Here is an 18,478-nt window from a genome sequence, read left to right as displayed (position 1 = left end):
CACACACACACACACACACACACACACACACACACACACACACACACACACACACACACACACACACAAAGATATAAATACAAACTCAATATATTTAAATATTTTGGAACAGTTTACTCATTTCATTAATGAGAGATCCAAAGTTACAGGATACCATTCAAACAAATACTTCACTGAACAAATCAATTAAATAAACCATCATTTGAAGAACTTACAAAAAATGTTATTCTAGGTTGGCCACAGACTGCAATCACTTTTCTAGTCTTACACCTGCTGAATTACAATTAATGTCAGAGACAAAATACCTTCAGAAAAGCAGCTCCTCCTCTTTAAATATGCTGCTGGCCCTCATCAAAGGCTCACTTAAGAATACTTGAAGTACATTTAAAATTTTAAAGGTCAGAACAAAACAAACTGAAGGACATTTAACAGACTTCAATCGATGAAGATATGAGCACATGAGTATCATTTCACTTGATCAAGAAATACATTCAGTTCCCGATAGTCTATGATGGGGAATTAATATCTTTGCGGGAAGTTTCACTAGTGCTGTTACGGGGGTTTAAACTAGATTTGCAGGGGGAGGGGAACCAGAGTGTTAGAGCAAATAGAGGAATGGAAGAGGAAAAGATTAAATAAAAATTGCTTGTTACATGAGAAGTCAACGGGTTGTACGTGGTAGAAATCCATTACAAAGCAAGGAGTATTGTAGGAAAAGACAAACAAACTTAGAATGTGGATTGGTACATGAAATTATGACATTGTGGCCATTAGTGAAACTTGATTGCAGGAGGGGCAGGACTGACAGCTCAATGTTCCAGGCTTCCGTTACTTCAGACGTGATAGAACTGGGGGGATGAAAGGGGAGAAGTGGCATTTCTTATCAGGTAAAATATCACAGCTGTGATCACAGCTGGTTTGTGAGGACAAACCAGAGGGATTGTCTACTGAGGCTATATAGGTGGAGATGAGGAATGGTAAAGGTATGACAACACATATTGACTGGGACTCCCATACTGAAAAAGGGCTGGATGCAAATGTGTTCAGGAAAGTTTCCTAAATCAATATATAGAGATACCAACTAGAAAGAATGCAATACTGGATCTCCTATTAAGGAATGAGACAGGACAGGTGACAGAAGTATGTGTATGGGAACATTTTGGGACTAGTGATCTTAATATTATTACTTTCAAGTTGATTATGTTGAAGAATAGGTCTGGCCTTGGGCTGAGATTCTAAATTGAAAGGCCAATTTTGAGAAAATGAGAAAGAAACTAGAAAACATGGATGGGATAAGTTGTTTTCAGGTAAGGATGTGCAAGGTAAGTGAAAGACCATCAAAGGTGAAGTCTTGAGAGTGCAGTGTATGTTCCTGTCTGGATTAAAGGCAAGGTTAGCAGGCACAGGGAACCTTGGTTTTTGAGGGATATTGGGAATCTGGTTCAGAAGAAGATACAAGTGTACAGCAGGTATAAGCAACATGGAGCAAATGAGGCACTTGAGGAGTATAAAAAATGCAAGATAAACTTCAAGAAAGAAATCAGGAAGGCTAAAAGAAGACATGAGATTGGTTTTGCAGACAAAATTAAGGTATATTAAGAACTAAGGGATAGTAAGGGGAAAAATTGGACCTTGAAGACCAGAGTGGTCAGCTTGGTATGGAGCCAAAAGAGATGGGGAGATTTTTTTAAATTTATTTTGAAAATTTTAAATCAATATAAAGTCAAAACGAAGAATAATCAAAAAGAAAATATATTAATATCAATAATATTAACAAAACACAAATATCGATCCACATATCAATATTAAAGAGAGAAAATAGAGTCAACATGTGATTCAATTATTATAAAGAAAAAAATTACATTAATACTACAAATATGCAAATTCAATGTCAATGTTGAACCAAAGGGAGAAAAAGATAATAAAGAGAAAGAAGAACAAAATAAGAGGAACCCTCCCACCCCCAAAAAAAAACAAGAAGAAAGGAAGAAAAAGTAAGAAAAGGGAAAGAATAAGAAGAAAAGATTAGTTTCACCAAGGATAAACCCCACTCTTATCAAGAGGCAAATGATCCTGTCCTTGGTCCTGCGAGCACTGGGGGAAGAGACAGGAGGCAGGAATCGTTAAAGATTTACCCCGATGTACCTTAAGTATGATTTCCATATTCTTAAAAATACATCATATCTGCTTTTGAGATTATAGGTGATCTTCCACAGAATGGGGGAGATTTTAATTTTTTTTGCATTAGTATTCACTCAAGAAATAAGCACAGAGTTGAGGGAAGTAAGGAAAAGAAGCAATTAAATCATGGAAGCTATACAAATACATGATTCCATGAAAGTGGAGTAAAGAGAGCTTTTGGCATATTGGCCTTCATAAATAAAACTATTGAGTATTGGAGTTGGGATCTTATGGTAATGTTGTATAAGACATTAGTGAGACCATATTTGGAGCATTGTGTGCACCTAACCACAGGAAAGGTATCAATAAGATAGAAAGAGTGCAGAGAAGATTTACTAGGATGTTGCCTAGACTTTAGGAACTGAGTTACCGGGAAAGGTTAAACAGATTCTGACTTCATTCCCTGGAGTGTAGAAGAATGAGGGGAGATTTGATAGAGCTATTTTAAATTATGAGGGGGATAGGCAGAGTAAATACAGATAGGCTTTTCCCACTGAGGGTAGGTGAGATGCAAAGCAGAGGACATGGGTTAAGGGTGAAAGGGGAAAAGTTTAGGGGGACATAATGGGGAACTTCTTTTCACATAAAAAGTGCTAGGATTGTGGAATGAGCTTCCAGCTTAAGTGTTGAATGCAGGCCCATTTTTAACATTTAAGAAGAATTTGAACAGTTACGTGGATGGGAGAGGTATGGAGGGCTGTGGACAGTGCAGATCAGTGGGACTAGGCAGAAAAATAGTTCGGCACAGTCAAGAAGAGCAGAAGGGGCCTATTTCTGTGCTGTAATGTTCTATGGCTCGATAGTCCCATTTGAAATTGCAGGCTAACTATGAGGATCAACTGGCATATCATTCTGTACAAATCATACTTAGATCACACGTTGAGAGCCACTCTCAGGTCCTGCTGCTGCCATTGAGTCTCTGTCATAGAAAAATCATCTTGGAACCATTTGACAATGTGCTTCAATTAGATGGATCTTTCTTTGCCCTTCTGAGATTCCTCTCCCAGCAAGCCCTTTAAAGTGGTAGGCAGTTCTTCAGCAGCAGGTGTCTCTGAAAGCAGGGACTGACCTTCTGATGCTTGTCATCTGACAGTGTAATCACCACTCAGAGATCTTCCTTTTCTTCAAAGGCACACAGTTTTAGTGGCAGGTGATCAAACTTACGAGTGCACTCTTAACCATTGCTGCAGTTATGGGTGAGCACTACCTCTTCTACAAACATACAATCATGTCTTTTTCTTTGGCTTGGCTTCGCGGATGAAGATTTATGGAGGGGTACGTCCACGTCTGCTGCAGGCTCATTGGTGACTGACAAGTCCAATGCAGGTCAGGCAGGCACGGTTGCAGCGGTTGCAAGGGAAAATTGGTTGGTTGGGGTTGGGTGTGGGGTTTTTCCTCCTTTGTCTTTTGCCAGTGAGGTGGGCTCTGTGGTCTTCTTCTAAGGAGGTTGCTGTCCGCCGAACTGAGAGGCGCCAAGATGCATGGTTGGAGGCAATAACAGCCCACTGGCAGTGGTCAATGTGGGAGGCACCAAGAGATTTCTTTAAACAATCCTTGCACCTCCTCTTTGGTGCACCTCTGTCTCGGTGGCCAGTGGAGAGCTCGCCATATAACACGATCTTGGGAAGGCGATGGTCCTCCATTCTGGAGACGTGACCCACCCATCGCAGTTGGATCTTCAGCAGCGTGGATTCGATGCTTGCGGACTCTGCCAGCTCGAGTACTTCGATGTTGGTGATGAAGTCACTCCAATGAATGTTGAGGATGGAGCGGAGACAGCGCTGATGGAAGCATTCTAGGAGCCCTAGGTGATGCCGGTAGAGGACCCATGAGTCGGAGCCAAACAGGAGCATGGGTATGACAATGGCTCTAAACATGCTGATCTTTGTGCGTTTCTTCAGGTGGTTGTTTTTCCAGACTCTTTTGTGTAGTCTTCCAAAGGCACTATTTGCTTTGGCGAGTCTGTTGTCTATCTCGTTGTCGATCCTTGCATCAGATGAAATGGTGCAGCCGATGTAGGTAAACTGGTTGACCGTTTTGAGTTCTATGTGCCCAATGGAGATGTGGGGGGTGGCTGGTAGTCATGGTGGGGAGCTGGCTGATGGAGGACCTCAGTTTTCTTCAGGCTGACTTCCAGGCCAAACATTTTGGCAGTTTCCACAAAACAGGACGTCATGCGCTGTAGACAATTATGTCTACAAGTCCACAATTATCACAAAAAATACATCTCATTATTTAAATTTGTTTGAATGATTTATATATTAAAAGCGTATAGCATACCTGCTTCTGTCCCTTCAGTGAACTGACAAGGCAGTCTGAGATTGAGGCCTAATCATCATTTGCAGCAAGTTCCATCTCTCTGGATGTCTTTTGGGTGTTGAGAGTCAGCCTGACTAGCTTCCAGCAACTGTGATCTTCAACTAAACATGTGTGGGCCATAAATGATGCAGATTTCTCTTTCAGAAGGAGCCATTAATGATATCATGCTCTTGAGATTTTACCTGAGCAGGTTCCAGCCATAAGGCTGGGCACTGAGTACACGTGACAAGTAGATCCCCTTTAATGTTCACTTCTCAAAATGGTAAACATTGTGGCTTTCTCTCCCCAGCCCAATGATAACCTACCCCAATACCCAAACTTTGAGATCCTCATTCGCCCACTTTCCTTGACTGATGCAGCAACCTCCCAAAACCCCTCCTGACGACATTCAAATTAGTCCCACATAATACCAGTGTTTTCACCATGCTCTGCAATGGAGCAATATGTATAGGAAAGATCTTTAGGTACATTAGGCCTCAGGCTTAAACCTATAGGCCTTGTGCAGATTGGAATTTTTCAGAGGGTACCTCTGAAAAAGTCCATTTAAAGATCCACTGATCCCAATGCTGAGGAAATTCTCTGAAATGTACCAGGTGGTTCCCACCCTCACCACCCTTGCCCACTCAACCTGATTCAGATTAGGATGGCTAGACCGGTGTGTTGTAATGCAGTGATAGTTCCATGCAACCTATAGGCCTCAGGCAATGCCCACAGAGGTCTTGCCCAACATTACCCCTATGGCTTTGACAGGTCACAACTCTCAAGTCTTTTGTAACTTTTTTTAAATTACTCTAATAGCTTTCTGTTTAAAAACTCTTTAGATAGAACAACTAATTTTAAAAAAATCAACTTGATTTTTAATTTTAAAAAAAAATTTAGAGCTAGAGTACAATAACTGGTCCTTAAGGCCCATGAGGAGCTCAGATTGTCCAAGTACACTCATGTGACCAATTAACCTTCTAATCCTGTATGTCTCTGGAATGTAGTAGGAAACCAGAGCACCCAGAGGAAACCCATGCCAACATAAGAAGAACCTACATACTCCATACAGATAGCACCGGATTCGAACCCTGGTCACTGGCAGTGTAATAGCATTGAGCTAACCACTACACTAACCATGCCATCCATGAAAATGATCAAAAGCAAACAATAACAGTAAAAATAAGGAAAACTAAATTGATACATGTCCGTAATCCTGTTCAGACAAACGTCATCACATCAGTCAAGCCTCACCAGAAGTCGAAGGAGCAGATGCGAAGTGCATCCAGCACCTCCCTCAAGCCCATCAGTGCTCTGCTGCTGCTGTCCAAGAGCCAGAGGATATTTGGACAAACATGCGCATACGTTCAAATCATGCTGGGCTGAGGATTGCAGAGAGTTGGCAGTTCTCTACAGAATCAATAGTACGCTTGATGTAGGCCAATGCATCTTATTCATTGATCCAGCTTTCAGAATTCCCACAAGCTGATCAAAGTCCCTGTGATAGTACAGATTCTATCTCCGATGTGTATATATATAGATTGTAGTGTAGGATGATTATGATTGGCTGAGAGCATAGCCACGCCTACTGCCAGGTCTTAAAGGGTTGTTCCCAGCCAGACCTGATCATTCTGGACTGGTTGACCTACATGTGATACGCTCCAGTCTTCTAGTTAAATAAAAGACTTGGTTTGGATCAACAAGCCTTTGATTCTTTTGACACGCTCTACAGTCCAGAGATAACAAAAGAGATAACATTAGCATCATAAACCAGTTCTGGTCTGGCTAGGCAGTGTGATTCCTACTTGACATCCCACTAATGGGCCAACTGAGAGGCTGGATGGACATTGCTAATTTAATGACTGGCATGAGAATTTACCAATCCCTGCATTAAGGCAAACATAAGCATATTTTAGTCTTGAAGAGAGAAGCAACTGACAGACTGAATAATCCTCGAGGAAGTCCTCGAGCGACTGAAAAGCCTTCTGATAGGAGCTGTGACAGTATTATGCATACAGCCTGAGTTATCCATTTGCCCAATCTGATTTTGCTTTTAAGATTGTTGACTTTGAGCCAATAAAAATCACTAGTGGAGGGCTCCTGAATTAAGACTCTTGATATAAATTCTCCCCTTTTTTCAGATTGCATTCATGGGTTTGGAATAATTAACCCTGGTCAGAATTTAAAATTAAATGTAGTATCAGAGATCGGAAGACAATGCTCCTTTGTCTCTCAATATTTTAAATTCAAGTGACATATAATTAACCTTACAACATCTATTTTTGAGAATTATCAATCAACAGAGAGTTAGAATCAGGTCCATAAATGTATATCAAAGCTCTCCTCAAAACTGCTTCACTGGAAGATTACATGATTACAAAAATTATTAATAATGGTAGCTTTAATACCAGCAATGTCCATTTTAAAATATTCTTAATAATGTCAACTAATTATTAAAGTCAATGCAATACATGAGACAGAGCCTGAATATCATTAGAAATTCTTTGCAATAAGAAATCTAACACTATCACAATTGCCTGGAATCATTCTCAGCTGGAATTACTTTTGCAACAGGTACAATTTAAATTCTGGCAGCTCCAGTGGCCCAAAGGTTTTACCCCAAGAGTCTGGTATAACCAGTGGCCAGTAAAATGTAAACCTGTCAGATTTCCTTAAATTAAAATGAGAAAACTAATGAAAACAGATCTCCATAGGGCCTCTCTTTAGGAACCCACCAAAGCTGGGACAGAGGATGCCTGAACACCACCAAAGTCAATAAGCAAAGGCTTTAGTAAATGATTAACTAATAATGGAGCATTAAACAAGAACTTACTGGTTTGAAGTTTGATGATTATTATTTGAGTAATGCGAGTGGTGAGATAATATGAGATCCCATCTTCACATGTGCAGCCAATCTTTGAATCTTGATAAAGACGACTACTGCTATAATTCTGTCGAAAGAACATTTTATTGTGAGGTATACATGCAACACTAGAAACTACTTTAACAATGTTCAAAGTAATTACGGGAGGGTGAGAAGGGCATATTATCTCACCACTCCCATTATTGAAATAATAATCATCAAACTTCGAACTGGTAAGTTCTCGATTAATGCTCCATTATTTTTTGTAATGCTCTTTGGTTCACTAATATGAAATTTCAAAGCTCAGTGGTCTCTTTTTCACATGGTCCGAAAGACCATAGACTTCCCATATGTGGAACAATTCAATCAGTAGCCAGAAAAATGACTGCAGTGAAATTCTGCCCCTCTGACCTCAAAGATTTATTGTAAAACCTGTTAAATGTTCTTTCATTTGACCATCCCACCTGACGGATGAGATCCCAAATGGGACCTTCCACTCTACTCGCAGTAGACATTGCTTCTTGGTTTGAGTGAGCCCCAAACCAAGTGGTATCCACTCCAGCCAACCTCATGGTCCTCTTTAGCCATCTGGCCAAGGTCTGAGAGGATGCCCGCTGATGTGGTTTCCTGTAACATACAAACAAGAATCTCTCTTCTCCTCTGATATCATGAGTACATTCAATATATTGTCTCAGATACCGCACCACACATAATCTTTCATCCTCTTGATAAGCGTACAATTTGAACTTCGTTTTCACACTACCAGGTTTAATATGTTTCAACAAAATCATTTTCCCAAATGATAAAAAAGTGTAAAAAAAGTTAAAGTCTGTATTTTTTGGGCTGAAATTATGGCTACAAGCATGTGCAATGTCCTTAATAAGCCAAGTAAATCCAAAGTGTACTCTGGCGACAAATGTCGCATCAAATCCAACACAACTTTAACATCCCAGATAGCATGATAACATGGCATAGGCGGACGTAAGTGAAATACTCCCCTCATGAATCTTAAAATCAGGGGATGATTCCCAACAGAGTGTTCGGTGTCTCGTAGAGTCAGGAAGGTCGCCAGAGCACTCTCAGCTGTATTAATAGCACTATAACTGGCTACGTGAATGTAAAACAAATCAGTGTGGAAATGCAACACATCTGAAACTGAAACATAATTAACATTTAAACTCTCATTTAAACAAAACAGTTGCCATTTGTTAACATAAGTGGTGTATTGCTTTTGAGTTGACTTTCTCCATGAAGCACAAATAATGTCCACCATTTTCGGCTGCAATCCTTTTACACCAAACTTTTCATGCCAATCCTGCAACATAAGAGATCGAGATGAGTGAGAGGATGGGGAAGGAGAGATACTGGTTGACCTAGCAGTTCCTTGATCCTTCTTGACAGTAAAGGCCGTTCTAGCAACATCCAATTCAGCATTGGGAACTAGGACTGGGAAGGCCAATTTGGCACCACCAGGAGTACAGTGGCTCTGTCCTCCTGAACTTTGTGCAGGCATTTAGGTACTAATGAGAAGGGGGGGAAAAGCATAGAAATTCAGTTTTGCCCCATCAATCGTAAAGGTGTCTATGGCTTCTGCCTGGGGGTCTGGCAACCAGGATACCTATCTCAGTTCTTGGGCATTTAAACTAGATGAAAACGGATCAATTTCTGGCAACCAAAAATTCTGTACTATCAGATTAAAACTCTTTTCCCCCCACATCCATTCCATTCTATCATTGAACTTTCTAGACATCAAATCTGCCTGATAGTTCAGATGCCCTGGCAAGTACGCAGCTGTAATCCAAATATTCATTTCGATACACTAACGTCACATCTGTATCACGAGCCAGTTACATGATGGGGATTTCAAACCTCCCATTTTATTCAGTAATGCTATTGCTGAGGTGCTGTCTAACCTCATCAACACGTGTATACCCCTTTTCTCTGCACAGAATGACTTCAGTGCCAACTGAGCTGCCAACATTTCTAGAAAGTTAATGCCAGATGCTGATACCAGTCTAATCTCTTGAATAGTCCATCTGCCACCAGCAGAAGTAGTTAAATCTGTGGAACACCATCCTTCACCACTAGCATCTGATTGGATTTCCATATCAAACTTTCTAATCTCTATCAGGCATAAACCTCTGATACATTTGTCGTCCAGCATGCATTTTCTGTTCTAGCCTCTTGCAATAAGCTCATAGGTCTATCAAAATGACCCCTGGTGGTCTTTAAAGCTTGTACTTTATCTCTTTCCTGGAATCTATATTTTAGCAGACCGTACTGAATGGCCAGAAAATCAGCCATCAATTCCCCAATTACTTTACTCCTTTATGTATAAAGGGTCGTGATTCTGCAATCAAAGCACTACCAGCCTGTAGTATTTCCACCTTTTTTATCTTCTGGCAGGGTTATTTTCATAGATTCTATATTTAAGAGGAACCCGAGGAATTTCATTTCTCTAGTTGGGCTGTGGACTGATTTTTCTGGTGTATAATAAATCCCAGTTCCTGCAGCAGCGTCGTAGTGGTGTTCACTGCTCTCTGTCTTTCGCCCATGGACCTGCCAATCACGATGGTGTCATCCAAGTAACCCATCACCATATGTCCCTCCTTTCTGAGCCAGGAGAAAACCGGTTTCAGAAATTTTGTAAATATTCTGGGTGCCGAAATAAGTCTGTTAGTTAGTGCCTTATATTGCCAAAATTCACCTTTCCAAATAAACTTCAGGTACTTTCTAGAGAGCGGGAGTATAGATAATGAATAATAAGCATCTTGTAAATCGACGGATGGCATAAAATAGCCCTTATGTAATAATGATATAATGGAGTGAATGTTGGTGTAAGACATACTCATTTAGTTCAGATAAATCTAAGATCACTCTCGTTTCCCTGCTTCTCTTAGTTCTCGTGAACATGTTTGAGACGAGCTCATTCCCTTCCTGGCAGCAGCGTTCTATTACATTTTTGCATTTTAAAGCCATAATCTCTTTATGTGTAGCTTCCATGAGCTGAGGGCTGCATATATAATTGTATAAGCCCTTACTCCTAGACGGAGGGAATTTCTGTGGGTCAAACTCAATTTCACACCCAGAAACTCTATGCCATACATTAGCATCAGTAGTAAGATTACACCATTGGCTAAAGAACATTGTTAATCGACTATCCACAATCTTATCATCATAATTAGAAAATCCACTCAGCTGTCTATAGGTGATGTGCAGCCAACCACTACAAAGAACACACACACACACACACACACACACACACACACACACACACACACACACACACACACACACACACACACACACACACACACACACACAGAGAGTGTGGCAGGTTAAGCTCACTCCTTTAATAGGGCTGGAAAGGCTGCTTTTATACTGCTCAAGTTCCCGCCATTTTTGCTGATTGACTGAGTCATCCATATGAATAACAATAGAGGGCGGGAACATCCATGCATATGAATGCCCTTATTCGCCAGTCTGTTTCTGCTGAGTTAGCTGGGCAGCTTGACCAATGCCATTTTAGGGCTGTTGGTCTGATGCTGCCCCAGTTTCTACCCCCCCGGTTCATTTTCCTGGGAGTTGCTTTAGCAATCTCTGTCCGTGTCTGCAGCCGCGTGATGTGCCGGCCTGATCTCCGCAATTGCGGGCCGCCACAGGTGCTCATTTTATCGCCATGCTTGGCCAGCATGGTTGTGCTATCTGGCTCGATCTCTGCAAAGAGCTTTGGGTGGGAAAATTCTGCTACCACTGTCTCCACAGAGGGCGTTTCCCTAACAATTGCCTGCGTGGTGGTGCCACCTGAGAGGAATATCCTCTCTTAAAGTCCCCCACAAACCTGCAATAGGAATGAAACATAGCAGTTGCTCTTGCCTGTACTCTCAAACCTCTAACCACTCCAGCCGCTGCCTTCTGCTGCTCATTCAGGTCCTTCACCTATTTACTCAGATGATCACCAAAGAGAAATTTAGTAACAGGATTAGTAGGTTTACATAAATGAGCATACTGAACATTTAGATCAGGCTTTATCAGCTCCTTCCAGAAGGCATTCAGTTTGTAATTGGCACAGGAGAGCAACCCCAACGCATTTTGTTGTGTCTCTGTTATATCTGACAACAGTGTCTGGACAAACACAGTGATACCTTTAACCAGAGAGCCCTGTAATCTTTGAAGCTTCATGTCCTTGGCTTTTGTGGGGACGTTCAAATTGTCCCAAATTACAGGGATTACTTTTGGTACATCCAGCAGAGGGCAATTGGCTGGGCAGGGGTATTTTTTAATTGAATCCTCTATCACTGTCTCTTTGCAGACATTAGATACAAGATAAGATATTGACCCCGCAATTTCTTCATCGAGGAGTTACCCAATGCCCCTTGAAACTGCAAATTTTGCTGCGAGGGATGGAACTTTTCTCTCATCCCGACCAATGGGAATAGTGTATTGGGTGTTAGTGGACTCGATTTCTACATCTGGCCCCTCAGGCTCTACCTTGTCCCATTCGTATTGGAAGTAAGATTCCTCCCCCTGTCCAGCAGACAAGTCAAACAGATGAATTGGCTGCACATGCGCAGATGGGATCTCATATTAGCGAACCAACGAGCGTTACGAAAAATAACATTAAAGTTCTCTCTTCTATTTACCATCTCACACATAAATGAAATAAAAATAACAACAGGTCATACACCAAGATGCAAATATAATAAAGAAACTGTCATGTTACTGGTCAGGTTCCAGTTCTGCATTTTCTAACATTGAACATGACAACATTCTGGTCATTGTATTTTCAAAATGCTTTAAGAGAAGAAATTAGACAATCCAAATCAAAGTAAGCAGGTCAAGCATTCTCTACAGGCTGTTATATATTATTCATTCTACAGCTTGGCCAGATTCTCGAGAATGGATGTTTGTCCCAGTGCCTGAGTCACAAAGGGCTCTGAAGGAATGAAGGAAGCTGTCAGCCCAGAGTCTATTTCCAGTGTCTTTAAAATAATAAAGCAAACCACAAGTTGTTTTCCTTTTCAAGTACAAGTTAAACTTTCTTAAAACCTTAATTCAAATGGGATTCACTCTAATAAACATAATAAAAATGTTAAAATTTATGTAATTATTTTTTTCTTAAAATAGTGAAATTCCTGGTAGGGTGGTCACATTTAATTTGGCAGTGAAGTGTGTGGATTAGTTGGCTGCTGTTACTTAGTTTGTAGGGACATCTGAAGCTCCATAACAACTAAATTCCGATCCATCTTTCCACAGTGGCTGTTCTAAAATGTGTTCCCAAAGCAGGAACTAAGTGGTCTATTGGCATATGGTGAAACCTCCATTAGAGAGCCAAATATGGGATGTCTGTTTCAGAACAGCTGCTGTGGAATTCTGCACTACACAGCTGATTCCCTGTAACAGCTGGGAGTCCTCTGTAATCCATACAGAAAACACGAAAACTGCTCGGAACAAATATTTATGAAGGCAAAAATATTGGCAAGATTAAAAAAGAAGTTAATCAATAATTTAAACCTTTAATAACCATTTTGTCATCAAGGGCCCAAGCGTCAATTTTTATTGAAATTGGATTGAACAAAAATAGATAATTTTGTTTTTTTTCATGTAAAATGTGAGGTGAAATATGATATTGAACATTTTAATTTATTTCCATCATTTTTGCTTTTTCTTGTTTACTTACACTAGCATTCTGCAACTATCCTGGTGATAAGAGGACTGAGCCAAACTCCCACACAATATCCAATAACATTGTTCGATGAGTCTGCCAGGGTAGTCTATGAGTCATTGAGTAAGACCTACAAGACTTGATTATTATAGATTAGGCTATGCTGTTAGTTCTAATGTGGCACTGTGATCACATTGAATGTATGGCAGGGAAAGAAAGCTTTTGGCCCTCTGCTCCCTGGACCTCTGCCCTCTGCATCATCCTCCCACTGACAAGATTATCCAGATGGCATTAACATATATTTCTATAGTTTCTGCCATCCAACTCTCCATTCTCCCTCCCTTCCCTTTTCCTTTTGTCTTCTTAGACCTCTCGATTCACTGAGCCATCCCTCCACTCCCTTCTTGCTACTGTATCCATCCTCCCTCATCCACCTATTACATCTTGCCTTTGAGTCCATGCTCCTCCTCCTACCCGTCCTCTCTACCATTTTGTTTGGGTGCCTGCCAATATTTTCCATACTTTGTTGAAGGGACCAAGCCCAAAATGTTGGTTATGTATCTTTGCTATATATTCTGTTTGATCTGCTGAGTTTCTTCAGCATTGTGTTTTTACTAAACTTCCAGAGTGATGTTGTATTTTGGACTCCATGGTCTATAACCTGTGCTTATCCCTTTCACCAATCTGGCTGCTAAACACAATCTCCAAATAAATGTAGTGCATATCTCCGAACTAGTGACAGATCAGTTAGCAATATCCTTTAATCTTTACCAACTTTGGCTTTTTCCTTTGATCAAGAAAGTTGATGGCCACCTAGATAAGAATAAAAACGATAACAAAGGTAGGATGGAGATTAGGGTAGAAGGTAGAAAAGAGAATGTATGTGAAATGCATATATTTTAATGCAAGAAGCATAGTGAACAAGGTAGACAAGCTTAGAGCATGGACAGATACTTCGGGTCACGATATTGTGGCAATTAATGAGACCTGGCTACAAGAGGGGCAGGACTGGCAATTTAACATTCCAGGATACATTTGTTTTAGATGTGATAGATCAGGGGGTAAAAAAGGGGGAGGAGTTGCTCTGCTTGTTAAGGAGGACATTACTGCCGTGAGGTGGCAGGATGGTCTGGAGGGATCGTGCAGTGAGGCTGTTTGGGTGGAATTGAGGGGTGAAGGAGACATGAGGGTGCTAATAGGGGTGTATTACAGTCAAGAAAACTAGAGGAACAAATGTGTAGAGAGATAACGTATATGTGTGAGAATCATAAGGTAGTGATCAAGGGAGATTTTAACTTCCCTCACATTGATTGGGATACCCATACAGTTAGAGGGCTAGATTGGCTAGAGTTCGTTAAATGTGTTCAAGATTGTTTTCTGAATCAATTAGTAGAAGAACCGACTCGGGACAGTGTAATACTGGATCTCCTGTTAGGGAACGAGCTAGGTCAGGTATCAGACATTAATGTTGGAGATCCAATTGGGTCTAATGATCATAATTCTGTTAGTTTTAAGGTAGTTTTAGGGAAGAGCAAAGAGGGGCCTAAAGTTGAGGTTCTGGATTGGAGAAGAGCAAATTTCGAAGGAATAAGAAGGGATTTGGGGAGTATTGAGTGGGACAGGATATTTTCAGGTGAGAGTGTAAATGAGAAATGGAGGATATTCAAAAAAGAAATTTTGAGGTTACAGAGAAGTTATGTCCCAGTGAGTATCAAAGGAAAGGCTGGAAGTCATAGGGAGGCTTGGTTTTCAAGGAATATTGGAAATTTGGTTAGGAGAAAAAGGGAGGTGTACAAGAGGTATAAAGAACAGAGAGCTGACAATTTGAAGGAGGACTACAAGGAATGTAGAAGGAATCTTAAGAAAGAAATTAGAAAGGCCAAAAAAAGGCACGAAGAGGATTTGGCAGACAGAGTAAAAATAAATCCAAAGGGTTTCTATAAGTACATTAAAAGTAAAAGATTAGTGAGGGATAAAATTGGACCCCTTGTAGATAGTGAGGGTAGGCTGAGTGAGAAATCAGAGGAAATGGGGGAAATTTTGAATGATTTCTTTGCCTCGGTATTCACTAGGGAAAAAAATATTGAACCAGTTGAGGTAAAGAAAAATATTGGGGAGGTAATGAAGCATATAAGGATAACCGAGGAGGTAGTGATGGCTGTGTTGAAAAAGATAAAGGTGGATAAATCTCCGGGACTGGACAAAATATTCCCAAGGACACTCAGGGAGGCTAGTGGACAGATAGTGGGGCCATTAACAGAGATATTTAGGATGTCACTGGCCACGGGGGTAGTGCCAAAGGATTGGAGGGTGGCGCATGTGGTTCCGCTGTTTAAGAAAGGGTCTAAATGTAAACCTGGGAATTATAGGCCCGTGAGTCTGACGTCTGTGGTGGGCAAGTTGATGGAAAGTGTTCTGAGGGATGGTATTTACAAATATTTGGAGATACAGGGATTGCTAGGGAGTAATCAGCATGGTTTTGTTAGGGGTAGATCATGCTTGACAAACCTGATTGAGTTTTTCGAGGGAGTTACAAAAAAGGTTGATGAAGGGAAAGCTGTGGATGTTGTCTATTTAGACTTTAGTAAAGCTTTTGACAAAGTTCCCCACAGGAGGTTAGGAAAAAAGGTGGAGGCATTAGGTATAAATGAGGAGGTAGTGAAATGGATTCAGCAATGGTTGGATGGGAGGTGTCAGAGAGTAGTGGTAGAAAATTGTTTGTCCAATTGGAGGCCGGTGACTAGTGGAGTTCCTCAGGGATCGGTCCTCGGTCCACTATTGTTTGTTATATATATTAACGATCTGGAAGTAGGGGTGGAGAATTGGATAAGCAAGTTTGCGGATGATACAAAGATTGGTGGTGTTGTGGATAGTGAGGAAGATTACCGTAGATTAAAAAGTGATTTAGGAAGGCTGGAGGTGTGGGCTGAGAAAAGGCTGATGGAATTTAATACAGATAAGTGTGAGGTGTTACATTTTGGAAGGGCAAATCTAAATAGGTCATATGGATTAAATGGTAGGCTATTGAGATGTGCAGAGCAACAAAGGGATTTAGGAGTTGTGGTAAATAGTACCCTCAAGGCTGATACTCAGGTGTGGTGTGGTGAAGAAGGCATTTGGAATGTTGGCCTTCATAAATCGGAGTATTGAATTCAAGAGTAGAGAGGTTAGGATGAAATTGTACAAGGCATTGGTGAGGCCAAATTTGGAGTACTGTGTACAGTTTTGGTCACAAAATTATAGGAAAGATATAAACAAAATAGAGAGAGTGCAGAGAAGGTTCACGAGAATGTTGACAGGATTTCAAGGTTTGAGTTACAGGGAAAGGTTGTGCAGACTGGGGCTTTTTTCTCTGGAGCGTAGAAGATTGAGAGGGGACTTGATAGAGATGTTTAAAATTTTAAAATGGACAGAGTAAACGTGGATAGGCTTTTTCAATTAAGAGTGGGGGAGATTCAAACTAGAGGGCATGGTTTAAGATAGAATGGGGAAAATTATAAGGGGAACATGAGGGGAAATTTCTTTACGCAAAGGGTGGTGGGGATGTGGAATGAGCTTCTGACAGACGTGGTCGAGGCGGGATCATTGGTTACATTTAAGGAAAGACTGGATCGTTACATGGAGAGGAGGGGACTAGAGGGGTATGGACCGGGTGCTGGTCAGTGGGACTAGGAGGGTGGGGATTTGTTACGGCATGGACTAGTAGGGCCGAACTGGCCTTTTCTGTGCTGTAAGTGGTTATATGGTTATATGGTTATATGGTTAAAGTTTCAATTCTGAAATTGAAGAGGCAGTGGATGTGTTTCTGGCAAGTAAAAAGGGATATGAAAGTGTGCAGCTTCTGTGTCAGATGACTGAGGATTGAGGGGAAAGTGGGAGAGAGACAGAGGGAGAGCAATGCAGGGGTAAAGCATTCAGGTATGTTTGTGCATCTCAGTGCCACTCTGACACCATCAAGGAAATAGTGTATCAGTCTGGGCTGAAAATATATCGAACCATAACATATCATCAAGTGTGAGTTGTGGGCTTGAGTTTGCTGATGGAGTTTGAGAGTGGATACTAACAAGCAGCGATTGATGATAATTGAAAAATGGAACAATTCAGTATCAAAACAGTCCTTCCACCCATCATGTCTGCACTGATTATGATGCCAATATAAACTGATTCCCATTTGCCTGCCCATGGTCCAGAACCCTCTGTAATTGTGTCTTTTCCAATATGTCTTAAGCATTGCTGTCCAATCTACTTCTACCATCTCCCTGATCAGGGTGTTCCAGGCACCTATCTCTCTCAGTCTAAAAGACTTCTGCTGAACAAATCTTTTAAACATCCACCCTCTCACCTTAAAACTGCTTATTAGTATTCAACATGAGTATCCTGGGAAGAAGACTTTATTTACCCTATATATGTCTCTCATATTTTTATATTCTTCAATGAGGTTGCCTCTTTTTTTCCAATGCAACGGAGAAAACAATCCAAGTTTGTCCAATCTCTCAAATTCTAGTCAAGGCAACATCCTGCACATCCAGCACATCCTCTGAAGCTTCCATTTCCTTTGTATCAGTGTGGCCAGTAGAGTACTGCATACAATGCTATAAATATGACCTCATCAAAGTTTTAGAAAGCTGCAAAGTAATTTCCCAAATTATACTCAATGCCCTAACTGAAAAATGCAAGTATGCCAAATCCTATTCTTGCCTCCCAATCTACTTGTATTGCCACATTCAGGGAGTGATGGACTTGCAACCAAAAACTCCACTGTATGTTAAGGGTCCTGCCATTTCCTGTATACTTTCCTCTTGTATTTGAGTGTCCAAAATAAATCACTTAACACTCATCTAGATTAAACTCCCTCTGCCATTTCTCCATCCAAATTTCCAACTGATCTAAGTCCTGCAGTGATGAGATTGACTTAAGGTGACAGAAACAATAATATATTAATCCATTGTGTTTCATTACTCTTGGTGCAGTGTGCTAATGACCACTGTGGTCAGGAAGCCGCAGGAGACCCAAAGTTCACTTTTCCATGGATTGCAGAAACAGCCAATGGTGAGTTCCTGGGTACAATTGGCATGGTTCTAATTTATATATTGGAGGCCTATGTGCAAGGTGAACAATTCACGCTAAATTAGGCCTTCACAGGCCACGCGAGTTGTACTTCTCTGCTGGTCAAAGACAATCAGTCTGAGCAGGTCTCAATATGTGGAACACATTGCTCTTGAGCCTTCAGCTCCCAAACCCATATCTTCCTTCCCATAGTTGATAGTCTAGCACTCACAACTGTCTAAATCATGGACCCAGACACGAGCAATCTTAGCAGATGTGTGCTAATCTTCATCATCATTCCCCCACATCCACCCTCAAAGCATAGGTCTTGCTACGCACAACCAAACATAGGACTCCCCATAGTGAGTAGATCTAGCACTCTGATTCTCCTTCCATCCCCAGTGTTGTCCCAACAACCATCCCAA

At 41.0% G+C, this 18,478-nt stretch overlaps 1 long non-coding RNA gene across 1 annotated transcript in view; it reads left to right on the top strand.

Moving 5' to 3' along the window:
- Positions 1–18,478, top strand: part of LOC138755428 (uncharacterized) — a 51,873-nt gene that overhangs the window by 9,535 nt on the left and 23,860 nt on the right. The window contains exon 2 of the long non-coding RNA XR_011352279.1: positions 17,978–18,056. This is a non-coding gene — a long non-coding RNA (uncharacterized lncRNA). The remainder of the gene's footprint in view (positions 1–17,977; positions 18,057–18,478) is intronic.

The sequence above is a fragment of the Narcine bancroftii genome, chromosome 2 (genome assembly GCF_036971445.1).
Source record: "Narcine bancroftii isolate sNarBan1 chromosome 2, sNarBan1.hap1, whole genome shotgun sequence".
NCBI lineage: Eukaryota > Metazoa > Chordata > Chondrichthyes > Torpediniformes > Narcinidae > Narcine > Narcine bancroftii.
The sequence above is the reverse complement of the archived record's forward strand: the minus strand, read 5'-3'. Positions and strand labels throughout refer to the sequence as shown.